Source organism: Python bivittatus, unplaced genomic scaffold, assembly GCF_059951505.1.
Source record: "Python bivittatus isolate LINGU-HERP-01145 unplaced genomic scaffold, Pbiv_v1 ctg000850_np1212, whole genome shotgun sequence".
NCBI classification, from domain to species: Eukaryota; Metazoa; Chordata; class Lepidosauria; order Squamata; family Pythonidae; genus Python; species Python bivittatus.
The window spans coordinates 60,708,087-60,719,154 of NW_028277112.1; positions in this window are offsets into that span (position 1 = coordinate 60,708,087).

Sequence of the window (11,068 nt, forward strand, 5' to 3'; positions counted from 1 at the left end):
TTTCCCTGTTGTCAAAGGAAACTATTTTAAAGTCCAGTTTAGATGTATACAAGGGAGAGAGGGTGGATTGGAGGGAAAACACATTTGGCACTCATGCCTGTAATCAGATGTCATTGTTCACGCTAGCTTAGGATGATGAGATTTGTCATCCTAAACATTTTGAGAGTACAAACTGACCAAGGTGGCAAAAAAAAAAAAAATAGTAACAGAGTAATGTATTGTCGAAGGCTTTCACGGCCGGCATACGATGGCTGGTGTGGGTCTTCCGGGCTGTGTGGCCGTGTTCTGGAAGTTTCCAGAACTTCCAGAACACGGCCACACAGCCCGGAAGACCCACACCAGCCATAGTAACAGAGTAAGTTTCTATTATGACAAGTTTCCAACAGGAGCAGCTGAGGGTGTTTTTCGCGAGCTTCCCAAAGTCACAGATGTGCTGATAAAATCTTGTATCTCTGCCTGGCAAGAGGTGCTTATATAAAAACACATATATAAAACTAGAACGCGGCTCGCTAAGGAGGCATGGATGAACAATACCCTGCAGTAAAAGTCCTTTTGCTAAATCCCAGCAACTGAAACACGAAAGAGAACCGTTCCTGTGGCTCTTAAATGAATGCAGTTGGAAAATGTAGTCTGCCTTTTCGGGAAAGCTCCAGGACGCTTTTTACCACCTGCCCCTACCTCCGATTCAGTTGCAGACACAAAACCCATTGCCGATAAAGAAAAGATTGATTTGAACAGTAGGTATTTTTCTCACCATAAATTCTCAACCTATGAAAGTCGGCAGACAAGAGGCACTGTTCTCACACTCCACAAAAGCACAAGGAGCAGAGATGCCCAGCCAAGAGGCACATCTATTGCAGCCCAAGGGTGGCCGTTTCAAAACGCTCAGCCAATCGGGGGTGTTTGTGGGCTGTTTCTACTCCTGCCATCAGTTGCAATTATCTCTGTCTTGGAGAATCTGTGCAGAAAAAGTTATTTCAAGTCAGCAAGAAGAACCCTGTTATTTTCAGTTGAAGCCTGTTGAAGCTGAATCTAAAAAATATGAATTGAAATACTAAGGAAATGGGTGGCATTAAACAAGTCATCCTTTCTCAGACTAACCACATAAGATCCCTGGACAACTAGCTTATCAATCAAAGCTCCTTGGAGAAAAGGCAAAACTTGTATGTAACATGTATGTATGTTAGCCCCATCTCTGTTAGCCTTCTTGAAAGCCTTGAAAATGTTCTTCCATCAACCCTGGGGATCCATTGTGGTTGTATGAGGCTCAATGATGGTTGTTCTCCTGCTATCTTGGGGTTCTTTTATGTTTTTATTCTTTTATGTTTTCATGTTTTATTTTTATTGTTATTTATGTTTAATGCTTTTTATATTGTCATATGGTTTTCATTGTTATTCGGCTTGTAAGCTGCCCAGAGTAGGTTGTAAGTTGTGAGAAGGGCAGCTATATAAATTTGCTAAATAAATAAATCAATTTGATAGATAGATAGATAGATAGATAGATAGATAGATAGATAGATAGATAGATAGATAGAATCCTTATGTAGGCATTTCTTCCCAATTAGTGTGAATTGACTATTAGATTTTAACACTGCAGTTTCTAAATCTGTAAATTCCTCTTTAAGGATGGTTTTCCTTCCCACTCAGATTCTTCAATCTGGTGCCCTCCTAATATACTATGTTAGGGAAAGGTGGCTAACGTTGCTAAAGACTCCAATTATCTCAAAGAGCACCTTTTCCCATCTCACCTGGAGGACGGCAAAGAATTGCTTTCCTCTGTTGCATTCCAAAAGCAACAGTGCATTATGCACCACTCTAAATAATGCCTCTGTTAATTATAGTTCATAGCCTTTAAAGCTTGCAGGCCATATTTTTGTAATTAATGAATACAAACGTTAATGCACCTAATGCTAACATATGGCTTGTTCGCTTAGGAACTGATGAACGACAAACCTTCATATGGCAAGAAATCTCCAGGTGACTGTAATAGCTATCAGTTATGACATCTGCTACAGCAGCTTGAAGAGCACAGCACCTTACCTATACGCTCATCAATCATTCCCCCTTCAGAGGATCAGCTCCAAGCAGACAGAAATAGGGCATTTTTTAAATTTCCAGTTTGCTATCAGATTCTCAAACCTCTCTCTTAGCTACTACTATAAGGAAAGCTCAGAGAGCGAGCATTGGCAGTCCTGGGGAGGCAGAATGGTTTTCCATTTGGATGTGAAACAGCTGTTTGACCTGATACGTCCTACAGTAACCCAGACGCTTTGTACCGTGCGGAAGATGGTTCACAGGGAAGTACTGTATGATGATAAAATGGAAAATTCACAAACAAAATATTGAAGGAAGTAATCGAGATCTTACAGATTGGAAGGTGATGTTCACTTTTTCATTCAGTCAGTTAAGCACCAGCAGCACAGTGCAAAAACTAACAAGCCACAGTGGTACCCTAATTAATTAATCCACTAAAGACTGCAGCCCCACCGTAGAAGAGCTTACAAAATGTCAATTGTTAAGCTGACAAACAGAAGCTGATCCTGGAGCGCAATTGGTTGTTTTTTTTTAAATTAGATTACAAGACAGTTTTAAACGAGCCCTGAAGACAGGTTTAGAAAGGCCTTACTGCTTCTGGCTTCTGAATTTATCCCGTTCCTTTTCAGAGAAACAACTGTTAGAGGCTTTCCCCCAGGTTGATTGTGGAGTTTTACACCTGAAGCAGAATTACAAATGGTGGCTCCTTGCAACCAGGGGCAAGGGGGCAAGGGGCAAGGGGCACTGCCCTACTTTGGCTTTGAAAGTATGTGCGCGGACCCGAACATCGCACTCGTCTGCAACTGCTCAAAGCAGCCACACCATCTCCTAGGATCCTTTGGCTGCAGCTGTCTTGGGATCCTAAGAAAAGATGCACTTGGCCTGGGGATCCCATGGAAGTGTGAAACTTGTTAAATAGTTGCCTTGGGTGTACATTTCGCGTGCATTCCCCCCTGGCTTTTGGTTATTATACTGTTTTTAAGTGTTTTTATCATGTTTTAATGATTTTGTTTTCATGATATTGTTTAGCTTTGGGCTTTAACTGCGTGCGCCACCCAGAGTCACAAGTGTGAGATGGACAGCTGTATAAATTCAATAAATAAATAAGGAGTTGCAGACAGGGGTGATGTTCGTGCATTTGCATGCTTCAGAGTGCCTTTTGCCTTTGAATCCAAAGCACTGAGAGCTCTAGAGCAGTGTTTCTCAACCTTGGCCATGCTGGCTGGGGAATTCTGGGAGTTGTAGTCCACACATCTTAAAGTGGCCAAGGTTGAGAAACACTGCTCTAGAGTTTGGGGTCAAAGTCTCTTGAGTTCTGCTGGCATCTGAAGCAGAAAATTGCACCTACGCCTTTCCCTGAGAGTTAAAAAATAAACCAAGAAAAGACTAAAAAATGAACAAACGACTTGCTGCCTTCTCTTGCTTCCTAAATGCAGCTGCTTGAGGTGACTTCCTCACAAAAACGCCTGCATCTGACGAACAGCATCCGTGGACAAAAGGAGTAGGCATTAATCCACAGTGGAAAGCAAATCCTCTTCAAGCCTTAAAGGGAATTTGGAGAATTCCCGATTTCTGATCAGGGCAGACTTCCATTCAAATCAGCCTTTTGTCTCTCTTACATATCTAGGCCCATTCACAGGGCTGCTTGCTTTTTCCTAACTCGTGCCTTCTGGCCAACTTGTCTACACAGCCCCACAAATGTTTGTGCAGCCCTTGATTTGCCCTTCTGTGACGGAGGTGAGGAATCAGAGCCCCCTCTGCACCCCTCCCCGGTTTCCGCTCATTCTCAGTCAATGGGAGCAATTGCTAAGTGATGGAGAGGAGAAGGGAAGGGAAGATGGAGTGGGAGGAACGAGGGCCCGGGAGAGAAAAGTATGGGTTTGTGTTGGGCTCTTCATTCCTTATTCATTGTAAAAGGGGGATCACTCCAGCTAACTGGCCCAGAGAGATAAGGATTTCAGACAATCTGCCTAGGCTTGATAAGAGCAGCTCACATTGCGGAAAGATTATTTGTTAAGAATCTCCGTGGAATAAAATATACAGCCAAAGGCCTTATCGCTGGAACTCATTATCCATTCACACACATGGTCGCCATCACCAATTTTGCTATAAACACATATCATCTGCTTGTAGCTGAACCTCACAAGGGTAATATAGGCACTAAACATATCTGTGTACTGGGCAGGGGGAGGGAGACAGACAGAGGGTGAACGCAGGCTTAGAATCCTGCAGCTACAGCCATTTCTCCTATTGTTTGAATCCATCATTCAAATCTAAGCAATTTCTTCTAAGGAAACCCCAAATTCTTGTTTATGGTTCACAGAGCTTCATAAGGGAGCTAATACCGTCTGAAGGTTGTCTCAATCTCCTTACTTTCCTGCAAAGAAAGTTCTAAAATAAGGCCAATCTGGTGGCCTTCAAACATTTTGGATTATGACATCCATAAGCTAATGCTGTTGGGTGTAATGAACTAGATGGGTGGGAGTTGAAACGTAAAACATCTGGAAAGAACCAGGTTGCCTACCCGTGCACCATAGATGTATGAAATTTTACACTTTCTGTTTATTTACTAGTGAGGATGCAATGGGTGGAGGCAGGTTGCTCCACAGAGTAGTAAAACTGGGGATTTGTTGTAATCCTACAAGAAGTAAAGGGCCATTAATACTCAGTGCTGCTATTTTTATTTTGCACAGAAAAGCTAAGGGGTTAACAGGTTAAGAAGGCCTACTGAAAGAGGTTTGGAAATGTCATTTCCCCAAAAACTGCAAACATACCTTTAAGTCCTAGGGCGCCCATTAAAATACCCTAAGAAATTAAAACAGGAGGATGTGATGAAAGAAGGGGCACTGGTAATGAATAATTTCTTTTTATAATCGAATGCACCCTCAATGAAAAAAAGGAAAATTTGAAACAATAAAGAATAATGTTAGATGTGCACTCCACAAACCTATCGAGGTGAGTGTTGACGTTTATGCCCTTTCTTGGCAGTGTCTAGCAGCTTTCTGTTGCCTAGCAAAATGTTGAAGAGGGCTGCTAATGTCCACATCACAGTGACATAAGATGCAGAATATAAGATAGTCATCTTTTCTACTCTTAGTTAAAATGTGTGTTCTTTTGACCATTTGTTTGGGCATCTTCACCTGTGCCGTGTTTAGTAAAAAGTTGCCCTTGTGTCTCTGGACAAAATGCTATGATGCATCTCTCCCTTTACACCCGAAGTAAAAAGTGCGCTTTTCCCTGGTGTATACAACTTCTTCTGTTTCTTCCCCCTGCCCACCCCCCAGTTACTTACATCCATAAAAAAAGAGAGAAAGAGAACTTTTTCTAGTTCTTTTCACCCTCTCCCTCATGTATAAACCTACGTGTGGAATTTTTGCCTTTTTTATTATTAGGTCATGGCAATGCCCTCTGTTCTGGCAATAACCTTTTTTTAATGACCAAGGGAAAGAAGAGAAACGTGAAAGTCCAGGAAGCTTTTCTTGGTTGGGGCTCAGCCAGCTGCCTTTCCAATGTTCTTCCTGCTCTGACAGTTCTGCAGACTCCTTGGAGGCCATCAACTCAGCCTCATCCTGCAAGGACTTTTCCTGCCTCCAACAGGGATCCTGTATTTCAGCTACAAAAGTCCCAATAACCACTAGATGGTTGCAAAGAATTAGCAAAGAATCAGCATGGAAGAGTCAGTTCCCAGGCTGAGAAAATTTCCGGAGACTGTTACGCGGGGGCATCCGCAGCGATAGTCACCCGCTTCAAAATGGCAGGCCCAACAGGGTGATCAAAACCCTGGTCCTTTTTAATCTGCATCACATGCACTGCACTCATGTAAAAAAGGGCAGCACTTGATCCATTTTGAAGCCAATGACCATCACTGCACACGCCCCTGCTGTTATTTGAACAGCCTACTTTCCTGTTACCTGTGAAGATCCGCCTCCTTCAGACCATGGTGAGGAGCATGGAATGGAAAAGTATTGTGCCTGTGATTCTTGGAGGACAGCAAGGATGTATTCGCCCATAGCTGACCCTTCTAGGTTAGTCTACATCTAACCTAGGTAACCTATTAACTGTATTCACCCATAGCTGACCCTTCTAGGTTAGCCTACATCTAACCTTGGTAACCTATTAACTGTATTCACCCGTAGCTGACATCTCTTGAGAAAACAAAAGATATGGGGATGGGTCCACTGCACAAAAGAGATCAAAGAGAAATCCCAGTTAAGGGGATGAAGAACTTCTTGAACCATCAATGATCTCTAAATGTTATATCTCCTTGAAGCAAAATGTATAAAAACCCTGATCTCTGTGTGTTCGGGGAGCCTCTTTAGATAGAGGTATCCCCTTTACTGCTGCGCACCAATAAAGGAATTTTGCTCTAAAGAGTTTCTCGTGTCCAGCAAAGTTATTGGCAGTCGTCTCCGGGCTAAGAACGCCGTTTTAGGTCCAACAATGGGAAGGCTATTACAATCAGAAAGCCTCCATCCTCAGGTGCACAAGGATATATTGGATCTTGATGGGTACTTTTTGGCTCCCTTTTTTATACCAATTTATGTTCAGACACCCTACAACCTCCTAAAAGGATCAGTTATGAGAGAGATGCGGTTGGTTTCTTAGTCACAGATCACAATCCTACCATCATCTATAGAGTTACTAAGTTCCTGTCTGCAGTGATTTCCATAGGAAGGCATCAGATGTCCTAATTTTGAGTGAAGGCATTATTATTATTGTTAGATTCTTATCCTGCCTTTTTTATATACAACTCAAAGCAGCAAACATAACTAATCCTTCCTCCTCCTATTTTCCTCGCCACAACAACCCTGTGAGGTGGGCTGGACTGAGAGAGAGGGACTGGCCCAAAGTCACCCAGCCAGCTTTCACGCCTAAGGCAGGACTAGAACTCACCATCTCCTGCTTTCTAGCCTGATGCCTTCACCACTAGACCAAACTGGCTCTCTTATGAGAGAGAATTATTAAGTCTTTTCTTTATTGTATTTGTCCCTCATTATATTTCTATTTTATCAAATGCTTTATGTTGTTTCATTGTATCTTGTTCAATTTTTCCCTTTCACCAGTTTTTAAGTCTTAATTTTTAGGTTTTATGTAACTGTTATACCGTATTTGTTGTATTTGGTTATTTCTTCTGTGTTTTTTGCCTTGCCGGTCATTGACTATAATTACACAAAAATGATTTGCTTGATTCTAAATGGAAAATACTTCCATTGCTGGAACTTTTGCAACCCCATCCCATTCTTCTCAATAAACCCTGCCAAAGAAAATATGAGAATCTTGCTTGCAAAAGATTCTTTCAGCTAGGCAGCTGCTAAAGAGCCTGCAACAGAGTTTTGTATATCTCTTTGCTAACATTTAGTGGTGGTCTGTACTGTATTTTTGCAGTCCAGATACCATATACCCTAGCCCATCATATAGGACCCTCCCAATGGATTGGCATTATAACTTCTAGAATTTCCATCCAGCATGTCTGTTGTAGTACCAACACATCTCCCAAGGTGCGTTGAACTCTTAAGCATTTTGGAAGGGAAAAAGCTTAAAGTGCCTATTTTGTCCATTAAAGCCTCCAATTCCATGCCCCAAAATATCCAAAATTTTAGGCCCTGCTTCAGATGGTGTGTGTGCGCACGCATGTATCTTATATTAGATCACACGTTAGAAGGCTGTGGACCAGAGATTGCCTATTCCAGTTTACCCTGTCTTAGAGCTTTAGGACTAGTCATTTGTCCTGCTAAAGAGAAGACAGCTCTCACTTTGAAGAGCTGCCCAAACCAAGCCTAATTTAAAGATGTTGAGCCCTAAGGAGAGAAACTCCTGGAGTTGTTCATCCACACATGGTCAACCAACTGAGTAACATATTGTCATGTCATGTAATTCTGTCTCTTTAAGAAGTATTGCTTTCTTGAAAAGTAAAGAGAGCATCATATGTTTCTATGATATATTTGATATATTTGATATAAATTTGATATATATCATATGTTTCTAAGATATGGCTGATGCTTGAAATGTGTGGACTAGGCTTCATAAAAACTGAGAAATCAGAGGACTAGCTGATTAATGCCACATTCTTACTCTGGACTAACTTCCAATAAATTTAGTGGGACTTAAACAGAAAATGTGTCTTTCTGTCTATATCTGTGTGATAACAAAGAACACAGAGAAAGAAAGCAAATATAATAACTTTCTTTTTACTGTATTGAGTAGTTGACTGCAATAACTTGTATGCTGGCTCAGCTGAGTTATTTGCTGGGGACTGGGAACTGGAGAGTTTGGGGTATCTGAAGAGCTGGCGTCTCTTGATGGATTGATTGATTGATTGATTGATTGATTATATGCCTTCAGTTGTTTTCGACTCCTAGCAACCAGATAGATAGATTTTCTCCAGGACGATCTGTCCCTAACCTGGTCTTTCAGGTCTTCCAATAGTGCACCTGTCGCCACTGAAACTGAGTCTATCCACCTTGCTGCTGGTTGTCCTCTTCTTCTCTTTCCTTCTTTCCCAGCTTTACCTTTTCCAGAGAGCTGGGTCTTTGCATAAAGTGTCTGAAGTAGGAAAATTTGAGCCTGAAAGAATTGCTCCTAAAGGCCTTCCCCAAGACTGTACTAGCCATTCATCCTTAACTCGACAGAAAGCTATTCTGGCATGAAAATGTGCTATTTCCAATGCCAGTTTCTGTCCTACTCTATGGGCTCTATTTTCAGTCACTGGATAATATCAGAATAATGGGGTGGGGGGAACACTACTTTAGCGCTGGTGAAGTGAAGGGCAACTTAAAGTAATTTACTTATGAGCTTGGGATAAGATGACAGAAAAAGTATGTTGCCAGGACCTTTTGTGCTAAGGTTGGTGCAAGTGGAGAAAGGCCTTGGTACATGAGGAACCCAGCTTTTGTTAGATTAGGGAACTGGAGAATACATGTTCATCAGGGAGAGTACAGGCACCCCTGCACTTTATTACTATCTCAGTGGAAGGAAAGAAAAGAAGAGGATGACCATCAGCAAGGTGGATGGACTCAATTACCATGGTGATGGGTGCACCATAGGAAGGCCTGAAGGACCACACTGGGGACAGATCATCCTGGAGAAAATCTCTCTCAGTGGTTGCTTAATAGCTGATACTGGCTTGATAGCCTATGATCCTCACTCTATCCCACATTATTAGATCTTGTCCTGTGAAAATTATATGAATGAGCCCAGCAACAATATTAGCTGCCCGGCTGCAAGCTTTTGTTCTTTTCATGTTTTTCAGAGGTTCCCTGAAGAGAATGATAATTGGGCCTAGAAGCTGCAAGAAAAAGGAATTCCCCAGGAAACCTGGCATCGTAGAACTGATCTGCTGTGGAGTCAGGCTTCCAACCTGCTGGCAACAATCCTTCGAAGCAATAGTGCAGCCTGGACTTTTGTCTTTCAGAGTCCCTTTCATGAGGGTCTCCAATGTTTGCTCAGAACTCCCTCGACCAGGCAGCTGGAGGCCGACGTTACCAAGACATGAACAAAGCCCACAATTCAGGCCGATTAGAAGCATCAGAAACGTAAACAGGGGAACTTTTCATCCCAAAGAAACTGCTCCAGAATCAGGGAGGAGATGCTGACAGACAGCATCGCGCTAAGTGAGGTATAATGTTGGTTCAAGATGAGTGGCTACAAAAGTCAAATGGGAGTTTGATGGCACTGTCATGGCACTTCACGACCTTGACTTCCCAGGCTGCTTGAAAGGCCAAATGCAGCATTAATTAGCTAATTTAGAGGGAAGGGGGAAAGGCTGTTTCTGAAACAAGCGTGAGAGCGGGAAAGAAGTTAATAGGGCTGGGGCAAGTGCCACTTAGAGCATCATTATGGAAGCAGGAAGGGAGGGGTGGGCAGAAACACGCCTGGGAGAAGTACTCTTCAGTTTAATTACCAGAGAGCGAGAAGCTGCTATATTTGACAAATGTTTTGGTTTTATAGTTTTTGGAGCCCCGTACCAACCAATGCTGAATGAGCGATGCTGAAGGAGTTTCAAAAAGACAAAGATGGTGGTCATAGTAGTGGTGGAATCCCCTCCAGCTTCCCAGAACAGCATCTTAAGGTAGTTTTACCACTTGGCAATTGCTTCCATATTTATTTTATCCCTCCAGCCAATTTCTTTCCAAGCAAGGCAACATTTTCTCAGTAAGTATAGCCCTGCCATGAGGTCAGATAAGACAATTAGCTCAGTTAGCCAATGAATTTCTAGAGCCAATGAAGAAGGCTCAGTAAGGTATTTAACCCCCGAGAAAGAAGAGAATATCTGTAGCTCAGGGTTGTGTTGTGGAGTCCTTGGGGTTCTCTGAGCTTGGTTGTTTCCTGCAGACGTTTCATTACCTGGCTAGGTAGCATCTTCAGTGCTAGAAGGGAGTCGGGTTTGCTCTGTTTATATACAGTAGCTTGCCCTGCCAGAGTTTTCATCATGTCTTCTGACTGCTAGTTGGTGTTCATGGATGCGCTCTGCTAGTCTTCTGCCTGTCTGTCCTACATAGTGGCTGTTATAGACCTTTACACTGTATGTTGTAGACTCCTGTTTTTTCTTGTTAGCAGAGTGCATCCATGAACACCAACTAGCAATCATGATGAAAGCTCCTTAATCTCACAACACATGGACAGACTTAACCATAGTTTCAACTGGGAAACTGTCAGCATCTTAGATCAAGCTAAATCCAAAAACACGAAGGAATTCCTGGAAGCTTGGCATTCAGACAAGGCAGCCATTAATAGGCACATAGAGATAAACAACATCTACACACTATTCAAAAGAGACAATAAAAAGGAAACAAAAAGACCAGAACATCCCCTTGCCAGCAATCAACACCCAGATAAGCAGGGATTAACACTAGGATCAACACCAGACAAACAATCAAGCAGTAAACAACAGCTTTATCCGGGAGCTACCAAAGGAAAAAAAGCCAACTCCCCCACCAATACTGACAGGACAAGCTAGTATATATAAACAAAGAGCCAACCCCACTCCCTTCTAGTACTGAAGATATTACCTAGCCAGGTAACGAAATGTCTGCAA